Source organism: Erinaceus europaeus, chromosome 17, assembly GCF_950295315.1.
Source record: "Erinaceus europaeus chromosome 17, mEriEur2.1, whole genome shotgun sequence".
NCBI classification, from domain to species: domain Eukaryota; kingdom Metazoa; phylum Chordata; class Mammalia; order Eulipotyphla; family Erinaceidae; genus Erinaceus; species Erinaceus europaeus.
The window spans coordinates 48910112-48929882 of record NC_080178.1 but is presented as its reverse complement, the minus strand read 5'-3'; positions in this window follow the sequence as shown (position 1 = coordinate 48929882).

Below are 19771 nucleotides of genomic sequence, written 5' to 3'. Positions count from 1 at the left end.
TCCTAGTTTTGCTTGTTCCACAGCTGACCAGAAGAAGAAACTTTCATCAGTTGGCGCTGACCAGAAGACCAGACGTTCTGTTTCTTCCCCTGGACATCACATCCACTGACTGCTTCCCTTAGACTTGCTGGTGGCACGCTAGGACACTCTATATATTCCTCCCATGAATTTTCTGACAAATTACAACAGGTTATAGACTCCACCATAAATAGTCTTGAGTCACTACAGAGCCCCTTATGAGAACCTTATTAGTCTTTCGTTAATGATTACCTTAAGACCCTTTATTTTTAATAAGATTACTGATTTTATAAAATGGCAGATTGACTCCTTGGCATCAAAACCTTTGCAAATACATTATCACAGACTTGATTTGGCTGACAGAGGCCTGGATGAACCTGAGGATGACAGACCCCCTTTTCGGATGGCATAAAACTCAGAATTATGCATTGAGACATCCAACCATGGCAGGGCAAGGACACCAGTAAGGGGTGCAAGGCAAAGCACTGCAGGGGGAGGACCCTATAGTCCACCTCTGAGTCCCCCGTGAATCAAACCTGATTTGCATGGAGGTTGGTGTCAGCAACAAAAATTGTTTCCCTAGAAACTGTGGCTCTGCCTCCCCTCCCCAAAAAGACACCAAGAGCCTTATAAGATGCTGGAAGGTTGGTTTTGCACCCACCCCGCGGGAGGAATCAGATCAATACTTCCCTCCTCTGGTTACGCCCACCAAACCTGCTGTTAGGGTCTCTGCTCCTCACCCCCATTGCCTGCCTCAATTTTAAATTATAACAAAGGGAGGATATGCCAGGAGCCATTTCTCTGCTTTATAGATGATAAGCTTTGAGACAACGGAACCCCTCAAGACAAATGTTAATTCCTCCCTGGGCAGGCCATTTCCCCTTAGGTAAACCATTTATCAGTAATCAAGTGAGTCAACACAAGTGAGTCAACACACAGTTTGGTTCCTGCCATTTGTTGCAAGGAACATTCCGCTTTGAAGTTTGCTCCCCCTTCCCCTCCTCCAGCATTCCCTCTCCTTCCCCAAAGCCTTATAATGCCTGTATTCTCAATAAAAATTTACAGCTTGATCAGAAACTTGACTTGCTGTCGTTCTTTCGTGTCTCATGTTCCTTCATTTCAGGTTTCATTGGGTTCCTAGCCCCTGTTCACCGCCCTGCTGGTCGGGGCAAGTTTGGACTCCTATAAAACATAGTATTTGTAGAAAGAAAGATAAGAATATTAGTAGCCCACACAAACAGAATTACATTTCCAGCATGTTTTTTATTTATTGTCTTTTTCCTTGCAAAGTTGAGACAAAATGCTGAAAAAGAGATGTTCATGAAGAGAGAGACTAGTGGTCCAGGAGGTGGCATAGTGGATAAAGCACTGATTCTCAACCATAAGGTCCTGAGTTTAATCCCTGGAGGCACATGTACCAGAGTGATTTCTGTTCCTTTCTCTCTTTGTTATTGACAAAAATAAATAAATAAATAACATATTTTTATAAAAAAGAATTCAGTCTGTAAATTCAGCGTTGCAGAAGTTATGAAAGCACACAAGAACCAGAATGCCACTTTTATGTAAGAGTTGTTTCTGCCTCTCTGTTGCATATAACCCTATTTGGGACTATTTGAACCTATTCTCTGGAGGGCAGATTGAAGGGATGCCAGTGGGCTTTGCAAGAGTGACATTTCCTCTCTGGGTGGCCGCTCCCCATAGACCCAGAACTGAGGTCTCCACATGAGGAAGAACCTCAGGTGAGCTATAGGTTCAGAAAGTTCAAGAAGCCTCATTTCAGGTGGTAGTGAACATGCTTGACCAACACTTTCATGTTTTTAGTCACTATGGCTTCTTTTTTTTCTCTGCCTAAATAGTCCTCTTTTCAAACAATTATCTAGTTAACCCGACAACTCTCTGGACATATAGTTAGCCCACTGTATTGCCTTTGTTCACCATGTAGGGTTTTGGCCAGGGGTAGAGCTTAGTGGGAGATTCTGGGATTGTACACCTGTGACCCTGGGGTTTGACTGCACACACACACACGCGCACATACACACACACATATACACACACACACCATAGGGAAGAAAAAAAAGAAAGACGACCTCTGTCAGTGTACCCCAAAGCTGTAGCCTTCACTCTGGCTCTCTCTGTTCCAGCTGAAACACAGACTTTACAGACAGTCCATCTTTGAGCCCATGGGCACTTCACCATCTTTGGGAAGAACAAGAAAGCAGCAGTGAAGCATAGACTGTATGAAAGAACAAATGGAAGGCAGTGCAGGAGACAAAAGAAAAATTAGCCGGAGCCACATTAGAAGTCAGCAATAAGACCAACACATGCTACAGAAAAACCACGAACAGTAAGGGCCTGGGCCCTCTTCCCCACCATAAACCTCTCCTCCTTCACCTCCCTTTCCTGCCCGCTCCCACTTGACACCTTACTAGAAACATGGGTGGACACATGGAGAGTTCATGACTGGCCCTAGCTCACCCCACCCTGCTTCTCATCTCACTCTCCCCAGTCACTCTCTTAGGCTGTCCCTTGTCACTCACCCCCTCAAGAGATGAGGTTTTAGATCAGTTAATGGAAACGAGCAGCTTTGTGTGGGAATTCATTGACCAGAAGAGGGTTTTGGCTGAAAGTAAGCAGTCCTGGTCCCTTCAATTATCTGAGAAGTAGGGTTCACTGTGTGGGCTCATGGCATTGACTTTTTCTTTACGTTTTTTTGTTTTGTTGAAAATTTTTATTTATTTTGGATAGAGATAGGGAGAGAGGCAGAGAGAAACCTGCTTCACTTCCCTCCTGAAACTGAGGACCAGAGGCTTGAACCTGGGTCCTTGCACACTGTAATGTGTGCCTTCAACTAGGTGCACCACCACCTGGCCTCCAACTTTACCTCTTATTCAAAATAGTGAGAGCAAAACTAGATTTCCCACTGAATCCAAAGGAGAGAGGACTTGGGGGGAGATGGTGGCAGTGGATGGAGTCAGACTCTTGCCTTCCCTCCAGGCATTTAGCAGAAAGATGTGCAGAAGGAGATCAAAGGAACAATCAACGCCTGACAAAAGAATGGGATAAAGATGTTGTGCTGAAGCATCAGCGAGATGAAGATGCCAAGGCCTTTGACAAGTAATTGCCTTCTGGGGTTGCAAGTTGTCTCCTCTCCCCATTTCCTCCACTCTGATCTGGGGATCTATAGAGCTTCATGCAAACAAGTGGGGATTGCCAAGGGAACTCTATAGAGGACAGAAATCTGGGTTTAGTGTGGGATAGCTGTGCTGCCTGCTAAATGTCTACCAACTGTGTTTTGGTCTGCCTCTACTCTAGGAAGCTTTGTTTTCCTATTGTGGAGGGTGAGGGATAGAGTGTGGGCATTTCTCTTTGGAAATAATAAGTTTGAAGCAGAGAGAGTGCCTTTCCATCCCAGGATTACTGAGTGTTCAGTTAAGAGGGGAGCTGAAGAATCATGGGTAAATGGGCAGTCAGTTAGGAATGGAGTCATGGCTAATGGGTGGTATACAAAGTGAGACACCCAGCAGGGAACAGGCCCAGACCATCCACCCAGAGGGTGCCTGTCCCCTCTCCTCAGCCCTCTCTCTCTACTCACCACCCAGGAGCAGAGCCTCTAGCCCCAGGCCATGAAGGCTGACAGCTAGCCTGGGAAAGGCTGATGATCTTTTGTCTTATGTTCATTTGTCAATGGGGAAAGTTAACATGTGCCTGACTGAGAATGTGAAAAACTTGACAAAACAGATGGAGCCTATCCCTTCAGATGCTATCAAAGCCTCAATATGCCAAACTTAATTTTTCTGCCCAGTGCTCACCTCAGGCTTATAGTGGAGTTGGGGATCAAACTGGAACATATACGGAAACAAAAATCATTTGCAAAACCTCTATGCTATATCCCCAGCCCCCAAGTATTCTAAATGACTAGATAATAAGTTGTTATTGTGGGTAACCCATGGATAACTCCTCATGTTCCTCCTTGCTCTTCTACTCTTCTTCCTCTCTCTACTCCTCCTTCACTCTGGCTGATGATGATACAGAGGATTGAACTTGGGGTCTCAGAGCCTCAGACATGCAAGTCTTTTGCAGAACTGTCATGCTATATTTCCCACTAGGATATAATCTCTTCTAGAGAAGATGTTTTGATTTTAGTGGAAGGCATTTTCTCCCCCTCTCCCATGTAGGGCCCATCATTTGTGACAGTGAGTGAGAGGAGAAGGGCAGGCTGGGGGCAAGGGGAACAGGTACTGGGGGGGGGTGTCACTGTCCTTGTCTCCTTTTCATAGTTTTGAGGAAGGCCTCTCACTATTGCCTGTGCCTCCTCCCCAATTGTCCTGGTATTAGGGGCTAGAGGGTTGAGAGTGGACTGGGGGCTTGAGGGAGGAGGCACCCAACTGAAGAGGAGGTACCCCACTAAACAACCCAAAATACCACCCCCTACTGGGGATTAATTGAACTGCCTCTACCCCATTTAGTACCCCAAAGCACTCTATCCCATTCAACATCCCCCACCCCAATCACCATCCTTCCACCATCCCAGTCCACACTCAGGCCAGCTGGGGACAAGACATCCAGCCCACACTGGTTGTGGTGTGCTCGCCTAAACCCCTACATCCACCAGTCCACCCCACACCACCCCATCAAACCCCCTCCAATTAGGCCACCCTCTCTCTCTGCAGTCCCCATATCCAGTCCACCCTCAACCTCACAGCCCTGATACCAGGACAGCTGGGGAGGAAGCACTCAGTCTAACTTTGGATTCCCTATCTATCATCCCCCGCCACCCCCCACACCACAGAGAGGAAAAACAAAAGAAGGATCTAGAGGATGAAAAGATTCTGTGGAGATACCACTCTAATCCTAATTTCTTTGCTTTTTCTTTTTGCTCCCTGCTTTATTAGGTCCATTATGACCTGCATTCAAGAGCTATGCTGAGTATCTGTCAACCAGCTTCTCCTACACTCTTACATTCTTCTGCATGTTGGGCCCCAGAAGACCTATTATTACTTTTAACCCCACCCCCATATTGCCCCTGTTTAGCAGGAAGCAGCCAGAATGACCTTGGCACCCTATATGACCAAAAAGGTCAGAATGATAAATCTGGGAGTCCCTGACCATTGAAGGCGCTTGTGGCTAAAAACACTCAGTCATAAGAATGTGTTACCCAGCAATACTAGCCCATCCCACGAATGCCTGCTGGAGGCTAGTAGTTTCCTAAATCACAGACTCACCACACTTAACATCATGGAAAATACCCACTGAACTCTCACCTAAGTTTCTTTTTCTCCTCACCTATAAGAATCTCCCTCCTTGACCCTGGCTGCGACTCCATGCCCACCCCCACCCCCGGCACACTTGGACCTGAGAACCTTGCCTCAGGAGCACACAAATAAAGCCCTTGTTGATAATATTCATGGCCCGACTTTTTCTGTCAGGTCCATTTCGCCACCACCCACCAGACCACACAATCATGAGATAGCAGGCAGGCACTGGTCTCCACAGATAAGCAAATGATGGGGTGGCTTCCACTGAACACACACAGGGCTGTGAGAACAAGGATTCTGAGTTGATGTAGACACTGCACATCAAGCTGAATTGGGGCCACTCCTGCAACCCGAGGGGCTCAGCCTATCAAACCCATCAAGCCTGGCGACACTCCTACCTATGATGGTTGTGGGCTTCTCCCACCACACCACCTCCTCCAAGGAGCCCATCTCAGCATTATCCTGGGCAAAAGTCTCTTTCTCAGGGCTCAGATGGCTCCTCCCCTGCAAGAGAGAAGGAAGGCATGTGGCTGTGGGAAACCTAGGCAGTGTTGCTGCAGCTGAGTCACAGACAGTACTCTGTGTACTTCTGACAGAGAAAGAAAGAGAGAGAGAGAGAGAATGGGAGTTAACGAGACCATAGCCCCTCCAGTGTGGTGGGGGGCTGTGCTCAAACCTGGGTTGTGCACAGGAGAAAGGAGAGCACTATCTGAATGAGCTATTTTGCCTGTCTCCCTCAAAGCCCCCACCCTAACCCTGTTTCTTTTGAATATGTATATATATTTCATATATGCAGTTTATATTTTTTAAAAGATTGTATTTATTTATGAGAAAGAAGGAGAGAGAAAGGACCAAACATCACTCTGGCACATGTGCTGAGGGGGATCAAACTCGGGACCTCATGCTTGAGAGTCCAAAGCTTTAACACTGCATGAACTCCCGGGCCATGTAGTTTACATTTATTTCTAACATTTATTTATTTACTTTATCTTATCTGATAGAGCAGAGAGGAACTGAGAGACAGGGGGAGATAGAACCTACAGCACTGCTTCATCACTTATGAAGCTTTCCTCTTGCATATAGCACAGACCGGGGGCTTGAACTTGGGTCCTTGTGCATGATAATACACACACTTAACCAGGTGCATCACCACCCATACATATATATATATATGTGTGTGTGTGTGTGTGTGTGTGTGTATTTCATATATGTATATTCTAGAGGGATTTCATTATTTACCCATCTATTTTTTTAAACAAAGCACTGTTCAGTTCTGAGTTTTGGTTGTGCTGGGGACTGTACCCGTACCTCAGAGCCTCAGGAGTAAAAGCCTTTTTGTAGAACCACTGCAATGTCTCCTCAAGTTGCTAACCCCCAGATTCTTGGTCACCTGACAAAACCTTCAGACCAAATGGGTCAGGAGGGCTGATTAGTGGGCCAGCCTCCAGTTGAATTATTTATTATAGAAAGGTGGGCTTGTTGGAGGCCTGCCATCATGACTGGCCAGCTGTCACTCTGGGTTCACTGTCAACCCTGTGTCACAGTGAGGCAGAGTTTGGGCCACTTAATGGAAGCCACAAGTGGACAGTGGGAGGCATAAAGGTGATGGGACCTGGTGTGCACCCCCCACCCTCCCCCCATGGATTCCCTGGCAGGTACCACCAGGGCAAAACCAGGGAGGACCTGATGGGCTTCCCTCTACCCAGCCTGGTGGGGAGTTGCTGGCCTCCAGCAAGGACTCTCCTGTTACAACCCCCTTTTTGGTGGTCACTGGGACATTCCAGGTCCCAAAGAGAACAGCAGTAATCCCCTGAATCAGCCATGCATTTCCTCTAAAGTTCTGTAGAGAGTCAGCCCAAGGATGAAGGACCCAGGCCCCCACCTCCACCTCCCAACCCCAACACCAGGACTGCTTTACTTGGCCTGCTCTGTCTCAGCATGGTGGCAGCCCTGACAGGGCAAGAGGGAAAGGCAGGGGGCAGCAGGTGCAGCATGCCCAGCCAGGTTGGTAGTGAGCAGAGCTGCTCCCCAGAGACTCCTGTCCCTGTAGTGTCCCCTGCCTGCAGTCACAGGCCCATGTTGGCCCTGGGGACAGCTATCCAGTCCCCATAGTTGAGGGCTCTACTCTGGACCCTCCTGGGTACTTCCACCCCAGGACATCCTTGTCAGTGTCTGCTAGAAGCTCCTCCCACATCCTGTAGGTCTTCATGGCCACCAGAAAGGGAACCCATTGCTCACACTTCATCATTCCCTGCAAGTGTAGATACCAAGGATATCTGGTCTTTCGAGACAGAGAGGAGAGGAATCTGTCATATGGCTTCACTGCTCATGCAGCTTCCTGCTTCCTGTTGCAGGAGGACTGTGGGCTTGAACATGGGTCCTTGAGCATGATCACCTGTATGATCTACTGGCCATGCCACCATATGACCCCATATATTAGTGCTTTAAACATTTACTGTATCTGCCCCAGGTCTTTGTTAGCTTTTTCTGTGGACAGAGGCTGAAACTGTGGTTCACAAAGGTGCTTTTGTACTAGCTGGCTGCATTATTTAGAATGCCCTTTACATGTTTCATTCCATTTTTTTTTGCCACCAGTGTTCTTGATAGCGCTCAATGCTTACATTTTATATATATATATATATATATATATATATATATATATACAATAGATGTTAAGAGACAGAGAGAGATTAAGAGTGAGAGAGATAGAAAGAGGAGACACACCATGGCACTGCTCCATAGCTCAGGAAGCTTCCCTCTTGTAGGTGCTCCCATGTGGTGTCCAGTGGCTCGACCCTGCGTCCTTGTACAGTCACAGATACATGCAGTCATGTAGTACTCATCTCCCTGGATGCGGCCATAGTCTCCAAGGTCTAGACCAGGGTGCAGTGGCTTAGCAAAGCCCCAGCACTCTCTCCCAGGTCACAGCGAAGCCTCAGCCATGAGGCACTGGAGGCCTAGTGGCACGCTGGCAGCAGGTGGTCTACATTCAGCATCATAGGCAGGCACTGGCATGGGATGATGACCCTGCATGCCGTTTAAAGCACCAGCTTGCCCACTCGGATGCCCATGCCGTAGCAGCCCAGGTCCCCCAGGCCAAGGATGTGTTCCCCATCTGTCACCACCACAGCAAGCAAGACAGGGGGAGTGCTCCTGCAGTGGTCCTCCTCTGGATGCCAACCTGCCTGAGCCAATGTGGGCCCTTGTCCCCTCGACTCCCCTTTAAGGGTTGGTGGTTGCTGCAGGCTCAGTGGAGGAAACCCATCTGCCATCATCCTTCAGAGAAACCAAGGCTACCCTGCACCAGGATCTGGGTTCAAATCCTTAGCCGCCGCGATACCTGGAGGCCTTGTTCTGACTCACTCTCCCTCTGTCAGGCCTTCCTGTGCGTAGCTGACAGGTGGGTGAGTCAGGCCTGACAGGTGTGCTGACTCTTCCCTTTGGTGCTCTGGTGGCTTTCTTTCTGGTCCAGGCTGAGAGGACCCAGTCCAGCACAGAGCAACAGCACAGAAGAGAAGATCCCTACCTTAATGTCATCCTCAGGCCATGAGTTGAGTATGGTGGCAATGTGGCCTTTGTCATGAATGGTGATGAATAGCCCACTAGGAGAGACACAGCCACAGTCACCAGAGGACTCCAGAGCCCAGGCATGCACTTAACCAGGCTCTGTCCTCAGGTCTGGCTAGAGGTTGTTATTTAGGAAGCCACATCTTGAGTGCAAACCTCCTCCCACTAGACTGTCTATTCTGTGGGACCAGAAAATACCTGTCTTCTCACCGGTGCCACCCCAGAGCCTACCCTACCATCACCCTCCACAGGGCACTTGTGAGCTTGTTGGATCCAGGACACTCACATACACACAAGTGTACAGGTCTACATCTTACTTTTTTGTTTTTCGTTTTTTCAGTGAATAGAGCCTCTGGACATATGATCAGAGCCACCTCAAAATGAGGATGACATGGGACCAGGGGCATGACCTAGCAGTCCATAAATGAGGGTGGAGGAGGGTTACTTTTGCTAGAGAGTGATACCATAGCCAGGTACTTCCTGCTAACTCCCTGGGGGACTGGATCCAGCTAACAGGCATTTGGAAACCCTAATCCCAGTGAAATTACTTGGAAACTGGGTTTTTTTTCCTGACACATTCAAGGTAAGAGGACCTGTCATCTAGTCTGTTGTTTGTCTCCAGAGAAGAGGGGAAGAGAGGGACACACAGGGAGAGACTGGCATGTGGTGGTGGTGGGAGACTGGGTGAATGCAGCAGAATCCACAAACTAAGGAGGGAATAGGCTTGCTTGTGAAGTTCAGAAGCTACAGAGGCAAGACAGGACTCCACCCCCCCCAACCCCTGGCATATTTTTTAGAAAGCACATGACCCTGCCAATACCTTCATCCCAGGATGCATGCCTCCAGCATTGAGATGAGACATTTCACTGTTTGAAGGCAGAAGTTTCTGATGTATTTTTCAGAAATAAGATGCGGAGGAATCAAACTCAGGGGCTCATGCATGTGCTCTGCCTCTGAGCCAGCTCTGCAGACCATCCCCTGCCCCAAGCAATTTTCCTGGGAGAAATAATGGTTTATAGGACAGTTATTGACATCTGAGTACCATTTCTTATATCCTTGTGATAGGTGGAGATCTCCAGGGCCAATAGACACATGAATAAATGTCCAGTCACTGATTATCAGAGAAATGCAAGCAAGAACAACAAAGAGATGCCAGCTGTGAGAATGTTAGACATCAGAAAGGACAGAAACACCAACTGCTGGCAAGGGGATGGGGAGAGGGAAAGCCTTCTATACAGCTGGGGGGAATGAAAATTGGTACAACTCCTGTGGGAAGCAGTCTGGAGATTCTTTTTACTGTTATTATCTTTTCCTTTTATAAATCATCCACATGCCCCATAGGGTTGAGTCTCCACCAATACATCTTGATGTGAATGTTACCAATGTAGGTGACTGTGACAGAACCCACAATTCGCAACTCTGGCTACTTGTCTTTGTTTATAGAACATGTTCTTGACATCTTTTAATTTTTTTATTATTTATTTATTGAGTAGGGGCAGAAAGAAATTGAGAGAGAAGACAGAGATGAAGAGAGAAAGAGCCACTTGCAACAATGCTTCACCTTTTCTGAAGCTTTCCCCCTGCAGACAGATATGTGTGTGTGTGGACCAAGGGCTTGAAATGGGTCCTTGTGTATTTTAACTATTGTACTCTGCCAAATGCACCACACTGCCTGGTCCCCATCCTTGACATCTATAGAGCAACACATCTCTCTATTCTTTTCCCTTTTTTTCTTTATTATTTTTCTTAATGGCTTTTTTCTTAATGGCTTTTTCTTAATCTCTTCTTCTTATTGTCTACTGTGAACAGTAATGACCATTAAAAAAAGAAAAAACCGGTATTTGGGTGATAGCGCCACAGTAATTAAGTGCAAGTGGTGCAAAGTGCAAGGGTAGGAGTAAGGATCCCGGTTCGAGACCCTGGCTCCCCATCTGCAGGGGAGTCGCTTCACAAGCAATGAAGCAGGTCTGTAGGTGTCTATATCTTTCTCTCTCCCTCTCTGTCTTCTGCTCCTCTCTCTATTTCTCTCTGTCCTAATGACGACATTAATAACAACAACAATAATAACTACAACAACAATAAAACAAGTGCAACAAAAGGGAAAATAAAAAAAAGAAAGAAAAAGCTTGTAAATGTTGGCACCTATATGGAAGGATTGCAGGGGATTTTGTTCGAAAGATGCCCTGTGGGAGTATGGAGGTAGCGCAGCAGATTAAGCACATGCAGCACAAAGCACAAGGACCTATGTAAGGAGCCCGGTTCAAGCCCCCAGCTCCCCACCTTCAGGGGAGTCACTTCACAAGCCGTGATGCAGGTCTACAGGTGTCTATGTTTCTCTCTCCCTCTGTCTTCCCCTCATCTCTCCATTTCATTCTGTTCTATCCAAACAAAGACGATATTAATAACCATAACAATAAAAAAACAAGGGCAACAAAAGGGAATACATATTAAAAAACAACTTAAAAAAATAAATGATGCCCCGTATGTTTATGGTTTTGATTTAAAGCTTTTTAAAAATTTTTTAAATATATATTCCCTTTGTTGCCTTTTTTAAAATTGCTGTAGTTGTTATTGTTGTTATTGATGTCATTGTTGTTAGAAAAGACAGAGAGAAATGGAGAGACGAGGGAAAGACAGAGGGGGAGAGATAGACACCTGCAGACCTGCTTCACTGTCTGTGAAGTGAATACCCTGCAGGTGGGGAGCCGGCAGCTCAAACCGGGATCCTTACACAAGGGGAAAAAAAGGGGGAATAAAAACATCCAGGAGCAATGGATTTGTAGTGCAAGGACCAAGTCCCAGCAATAACCCTGGAGGAAAAAAAAAGAGAGAGAGAACTTCTCTAGTCTAAATAACATCAAAGACATAAAGGTTCAAGAAGCCCAGAGGTTCCCAAACAGAATTAACCCAGACTTAAAGACACCTAGACACTTCATATATAGAATGGAAAGGGATAAGGATAAAGAAAGGATCCTGAAGGCAGCAAGAGAAAAACAAAGAGTCACCTACAGAGGAAAACCCATAAGATTAGCAGCAGACATCTCCACACAAACACTACAGGCCAGAAGAGAATAGCAAGATATCTATCTAGTGCTCAATGAGAAAGGCTTTCAGCCAAGACTACTGTATCCTGCTAGACTGTCATTCAGACTAGATGGAGGCATCAAAACCTTCTCAGACAAGCAACAGTTGAAAGAATCAACTATCACCAAGCCTTCCCTGAAAGAAGTTCTGAAAGGTCTCCTATAAACAGTCAGAACACCATAATTATGTCATATATCAGAACACACTAAAAATCTATAATGATGTTAAAATATATTCAATCTATGATATCAATAGATGTCAATGGTCAGAATTCACCTATTAAAAGGCACAGAGAAGGAAGATGGTTCCAAAAACACAACCCAACAATATGATATCTACAGGAAACCAACATAACTCAACAAGAAAGGATCCCAAAGGCTGCAGGAGAAAAACAAAGAGTCACTTACAGAGGAAAACCCATAAGATCGGCAGCAAATTTCTCCACACAAACACTAAAGGCCAGAAGAGAATGGCAAGATATCTATCTAGTGCTCAATCAGAAAGGCTTTCATCCAAGATTACTGTTAGACTCTCATTCAGAATAGATGGAGGCATAACAACCTTCTAAGACAAGCAGCAGTTGAAAGAATCAACTATCACCAACCCTGCTCTGAAAGAAATTCTGAAAGTTGTATAAACAGTCAGATCACCTTAAATATGCCATATAACAGAACACTCTAAATATCTACAATAATGATGATAAAATATCTTCAATCTATGATAACAATAAACATCAATGAGGGAACCAGGCAGTGCCACACCTATTTAAGCACTCACGTTACAGTGCACAAGAACCTGGGTTCAAGTGCCTGGTCCCCACCTGCAGGGGGAAGATTCACAAGTGGTAAAGCAGGGCTTCAGGTGTCTCTCTCCCTCTCTATCTCCCCCTTCCCTCTCCATTTCTGTCTCTATCCAATAGTAAATAAATAAATAAATGTCAATGGCATGAATTCACGTATTAATAGGGGCAAAGTAGAAACATGGATCAGAAAGAAAAAAAAGTCCTATGTTGTCTGTAGGAATCCCACCTATCTCAGCAAGACAAACACAGACTCAAAGTGAAAGGATGGAAAACTATCGTATAAGCCAATGGACCACACAAAAAAGGACAGGAACAGCTATGTGTATATCTGACACAATAGACCTTAAAATAAATAAAATTTAAAAAGATAGGGATGGACATTACTTAGTGCTCAGAGGATCAATCAAGAGGACTTAATGATGATCAACATTTATGCAACCAAGGAGAGGCTATTTAAATATATCAAATATCTACTGCAAGAGCTACAGCAATATATTAACAGCAAGTAACACAGTCATAATAGGGAACTTAAACATACCACTCTATTCACTTGAAAGATTATCCAGGCAGAAAATAAATAAAGAAGTGAGAAAGGTAAATAAGGAGAGTAAAAATGGTGACGTAATCATTTTCAGCCCATCTTGGATGGAGCTTAAAGAAATCATGTTAAGTGAAATAAGTCAGAAACAGAAGGATGTATATGAGATGACCTCATTCACAGGCAGAAGTTGAAAAACAAGATCAGAAGAGAAAGCACTAAGTTGAACCCCAACTGCAGGTGGTATAATGCAGCAAAGTAAGACTCTGGAGTTAATGAGTGGGAGAGGGAGTTCAGGTCTTGGGACAGGATGATAGAGGGCCTACTGGGGGATGTAGTGTTGTGTGGAGGAGTGGGAGGTGTTATGCATGTACAAACTGTTGTGTTTGCTTTTGACTGTAGAGCATTGATTCCCCCCAATAAAGAAGAAAAAATGAATTTGCATCTACAGGGCTGTCGTCATTTGCATTTCTATTAGAGAATGTGCACTAGGTAGAAACCACCGGCTTGCATTAACTGGAGCAGTGGAGCACCAGTCCAAAGACAGTCTGCACTAGACACACCAGTGAAGGGTTTTGTGATCTGGCCTCTGGGTTCCAGTCTAGGGGTCTGGGACTTGGCAGCTCTGTTAGCATGGGGTTACTTACATTTTATCATTTTCAAGACAAGTTCATGCTAACTATGCAGTGAACAAGGGTGTACAAGGACATCTTCAAGGGCCTAGACATGAGTTTATTTGGAAGTAGTTCTACTTTTCCTTTTGTGAGCAACATCTAGTCTGTTTTCCACAGGGACTGCTCCACTTTACCTACCCATCAACAGTACACCCAGGGCCTCTGATTTCTTCTCCTCTCAGCACTCATTTCTGTTTGAATAATATCTACTCTAGCAGGTACTGAGGTTTTGGCTTGCATTTCTCTGGTGAGTACTCAACTTTTCCCACAATCCTGTTGTAGATCTTCTTTGGAGGAATATCTGGTCAGTGGTTTTGCCTATTTACAAACTTGAGTTATTTGGTGTCAGACTCTTTGAGTTCCATGAGTTCCTTTAAGTTATCATTTTGAATATAAACCTGCATTTAGATATATGATTTGCACAGATGTTATCCTATTACATAGGTTGCGTCTGGAGGAGTCACAGATTCTAAATCAACTTAAAATCTAAGAAGAGTAAACTTTTTCTTCCTTTCTCTGCTGCTCATTTGTCATGTCTGCCTTTCAAGTTTTTTTTTTTTTAATTTTATTTAATACAGTTCTGGCTTGTGTATGGGGAACTGAAACTGGAATTTTAAAACCTCATGGAAGAGAGTCTCTGCATAACTATTATGCTATCTCTCCATCTCTCAATTTCTATATCTGTAAATTACAATTCTTTTTTTTTTTTTTTTTTTTTTTTTTTTTACCAGAGCAGTACTCAGTTCTGGATTATGGTGGTGTGCGGGACTGAACCTGGGACTCTGGAGCATCAGGCATGAGAGTCTCTTTGCATAACCATTTTGCTATTTACTCCCACCCTCTAATTCATTTTGTAAAATATTTTTTATTATTTAATAGAGACTAAGAGAAGTGGACATGGAAGAAGGAAATAGAGAGGGAGAGAGAAAAACCTGCAACACAGCTTCAGCACTTGTAAACCTTTCCCCCTGCAGGTGGGGACCATGGACTTGAATCCAGGTCCTTACACATTGTAACATGTGCACAACCAGATGCAACACAGCCCATCCTCTGTAAATTATAGTTCTAACTAATAATTTATCTTGTAATTAGTCATAACTTGATACTTGTTAAAATGTTCTGTACCAGTGGTATGGGATTTAGCCTACTAGGTAAAGTGTTGGACTCTCAAGCGTTAGGTCTTGAGTTCGATCCCCGGTAGCACATGTACCAGTGATGTCTGGTTCTTTCTCTCTCCCCTATCCCTCTCATAAAAAATTTAAAAAAAGTTTTGTACCATATTCTGAAATTGCTGATATACTGCATACCACAGTCACAGTCTAACTTGCATGGCTGATAGTTTTGCTTTCACCTGAACAAAGATGATGAAGAAAAGTTTTTGTAATTTGTTATGTAACAGGGAATGTTCATAAATAGGACCTCTTTTTTAATATTTTATTTTATTTTAATGGGAGAGAAAAATAGAGATACAGAAAGATTAGAGTGCTGCTCAGCTCTGGCTTATGGTGGTGCTCAGGACTAAACCTGGGACTTCAGATCATCAAGCATGAAAATCTTTTGCAAAGCCACTATGTTGTCTCCCTAACTATGAATATAACTTTCTGTATGTCTAATCTTTCTATCAATTCATCTATACATCTAACCACCCAGTAAAAAGAAGCATAAAAGATCATTTTTATCATCAGGACAACTGAAATGACATCATAGGTACTCGTTATAATTGTCATAACACATAATTTGTGCTATGCTGTATAGTTACAAGCACTTTTGTATAAACTGTATTAGCAGTCCTGGGAAACAATACTTTATCCCTATTATGTGTCTCTCACTGACAGTAACCCACTTAGTTGCAAAGTGACTGCCTTGCTGATGAGAAGTAGAGATGGAAGACTTAAATTTTTATTTTATTATCACACTGTCATTTTTTTTCTTTCTTACCAGAGCACTGATCAGCTCTAGTTTATGGTGGTGCAAGGGACTGAACCTAAGACTTTGGAGTCTCAGGCATCAGAATCTTTTTGCATAACCATATGTTACCTATCCTACCACCCACCCCATCTGTCCTTTATTATCTTCTTAACACAGTCATCACATACTTTATATCCCATATTTGTATCAGTCAGCTAGAGGGTGTGGGTCATTCTTTGGGAGGCACCAGATCCCAGGAAGAGTGTTGACTTCACTAGAAGGAAGAAGAGTTTCTGTTGCCAGCATGGCTCTCCACTGAGTTTCCCCAGAGTTCTTACCCCTGCCTTGAGTGCCTGTGCTCCTGGTGAAACCCAGCTTCCTGTGTGCCTCCCTGAGGAGAACTCTTGACTCCCAAGTCTCTCTCTTCCTCTTTGGTTTTGCATGAAAAAGGTCATCTCACTCTCCTTAGTGTCCTAAGCCCACTCACTCTGTACATGCACATTAATGAAATATCTTGTTGGCTGACGGAAGAAAACTATGTAAAAACTGTGTCTTCACCCCTAGCAATAGTCCTGATGGAGGGGCTGGAGTGAAGCAATTTCTAGGGAAAACCTCTGCTCTGGGAGGTGAGGGACACAAGTGATAAAGTGGCACTAGTGTCAAGAGAGATCAAGATGCTCTCTGCACCAGTGTTCCCAGTCCATTTCCTTGTGGGCCATATGTATGTAAACTATTCTATTTTACTGGGCCAAGAGCTATGAAAACCTGTGTGTGTGTGTGTGTGTGTGTGTGTGTGTGTGTGTGTGTGTGTGTGTGTGTGTGAGAGAGAGGGGGGGGGAGAGATGGGGGAATAGAGTGGGAAGGAAAAAGAGAGATACCTGCAGCACTCCTCTGAGCTAGTCAAGGCTGGGAGCTTGAACTCAGGTCTTTGTGCCCTACCTGGCATGTCACTACCTGGCCTCCATATAGAATTTATTCCTATAACTCTTACAACAAAATCTGTGATGAAAGGTAGCTGTGCAGGTAGAGTATAGGACTTTGCATTTGTGGTGCAATGGTTTTGTGACCTGGCGTCAAGTATGGGAGAGTAATGCTGTTCTTTCTCTCTTTTTAATAAATAAACCAAAAACCCAACACAAGATACCAATGTCCATGTCCAGTGGAGAAGCAATTACAGAAGCCAGAACTTCCATTTTCTGTACCCCATAAAGAATTTTGGTCCATACTCCCAGAGGGGTAAATGTCAGGGAAAGGTGACTACAGGGCTCTGAACTCCAATTTCATCAGGAACCAGAGAGAGAAGGAAAAGAAAGAGAAAAAGAAAAAAAGGGGGGGGGACTCACAAGTATTAAGTGTGACTTAGAAAGGAAGAGGAAGCAAGATCATAGGGATAGGGAAAATGGGGAAATATATATATAGAGAGAGACTGACAGTTGTACAAATAATAGTCAACCTATATTTGTGATCTTGGGAGAACAAATGCAGTATCCTATGGAGGGCATGGGGACAGAAAACACTGGCAATGGGAAAAGCATGGAATTATACTCCTGTTATCTTATAATTTTGTAAATCAATATTAAATCACTAACAAAAATATTTTTAAAGTTAGGCATAGAGAACCTATAATTCTATTCTTGAAAATATATGCCAGAGAAATGACAGCACATGCCCATTAAAAAAACATGTATACAGGGGACAGTGAGATACTTTACCTGGGAGGGTGTCTGCTTTGCCAGGTGCACCACCCAGGTTTGAGCTACTGCTACACCACATGGGGGCACTATCACACTGAGGAACGTTTTGTTGCTGTGGTATCTGTCCCTTTCTTTACAGAAAAGTGAAGCCCCAGAGAGGACAAAACAAAAACAAAAAAATAAAATAAACCTTGTATATGAATATACACAGCAACATTACTCATAACAGCCAAAGATGCAATCAACCCAAAAGTATGGCTAAAATGCGGTCTATCCATCTAGAGAGACAGCTCACGATCTAGGGGACATGCCTTGTCTAATTGTGTGGGTGGGACTCAAGCACTGGCACCAAGTACAAGGTGACATGGAAACAGGGGCAGCTCTGGAATCGTCTGTCTCTCCCCCTTTCTAGCTGAATGAAAAATCAATCTAAGAACAATGAAATTACATATAAATGAGGCCCCAGTTCCACTGAGGGAAATGTGGCTTAATCATGAAATGGAAAAAATATTTTTTAGCAAAAAATATGTATTATACATGCTGAAAATGAGTAAATCGGGAAAACATGCTAAATGAAGGAAGGGACTCACAAAAGACTGTACTGTGTGTTTTTGGTTGCATAAAAAACACTGGAAAGGGAAATTTGGGTTAGGAGATTGCATAGTGGTTATGCAAAAGACTTTTTTTTTCATTTTTAATATTTATTTATTCCCTTTTGTTGCCCTCTTTGTTTTATTGTTGTAGTTATTATTGATGTTGTTGTTGTTGGATAGGACAGAGAGAAATGGAGAGAGGAGGGGAAGACAGAGAGGGGGAGAGAAAGACAGACACCTGCAGACCTGCTTCACCGCCTGTGAAGCGACTCCCCTGCAGGTGGGAATCCAGGGTCCCTAACCAGGATCCTCATTGCAAAAGACTCTTATGTCTGAGGCTCTGGGGTCCCAATGAATCTCTGGAACCACTTTAAACCAGTGCTAAATAAAGCTCTGGTGAAAAAAATAAATAAAAATAAAAGGTGATCCAGGAGCTGACACAGTGGCGAAATTGTTGGACTCAAGCATGAGGCTCCAAGTTCAGTCAGTACATGGTAGTGTACATGCTGGAGTGAGGCTCTGGTTCTCTCTTTTAACAAGTAAAATAAAGATAAATTTATATTTTTAAAGACAGATTTGGAAAAAAGTACTCTGGGGGGTACTGGGACACCAGCTGCAAACTGTATTATGTTTTCTAATGTATTGGATCCAGAAAATGGAGACTATTTCTTGCCTTACACATACTGTTTACTCGTATTCATTCATACCTTGTCTTCTATGACAGCTCATTGAATTTGCCTTTCCCAAATCCAGTCACAATAAAACTGCTAAGATGCCTTTCTGCATGAGCTCTTTGGGTTTCCTTCACCTTTCAGAAGAGATAACAGGAGAAATTTAGTTTCTTCAGTATTCTCCAAATCTAAACTGCCTAAACGCTAGCTGAGCTCTCTATTAATAACTGAACTTAACAGAAGATAACTTGGCATATTACCAGAATTTAGCTTTCCTGGGTTATATATATATATATATATATATATATATATATATATATATGACATTTATTAATAAAAAAATAAGTGTCAGTGTATCTTTTCCCATTCAACTGCTATCACAAATGACCTCAGACTGGGTAGATGGTAACACAAGATTTCTCACAATTCTGGAGACTGCAAGTTCAAGATCAAGGTGCCAGCTTGGTGTGAGCCCTCCTCTAGGCTGCAGACTGCTCCATGTAATCGACATACCAGAAGGCACTAGGATCACAGGACAAATGCTTCCAGGCATTTCAAATACAAAGAAACTCACACACATAGATAAATGTACTGATTTATGGTACAGATTCCAGATCTAGAAGTAATGCCACTATCCACCGGAACACAGATAAAAAGGTCTTATCAAGGGAGTAGGGTGGTAGCACAGCAGGTTAATCGCACATGGGGCAAAGCACAAGGACTACATAAGGATCCCGGTTCGAGTTCCAGGGTACCCACCTGCAAGGGGGGAGGGTGGTGGTGGTGGTGGTGGTGGCGTTTTGGGTGTCGCTTCACAAGTGGTGAAGTAGGTCTGCAGGTATCTACCTTTCTCTCCCTCTCTGTCTTCCCCTCCCTTCTCGATGTCTCTATCTTATCCAACAAGGGCAACATACATGGGAAAAATGACCTCCAAGAGCAGTGGATTTGTAGTGCAGGAACCATGTCC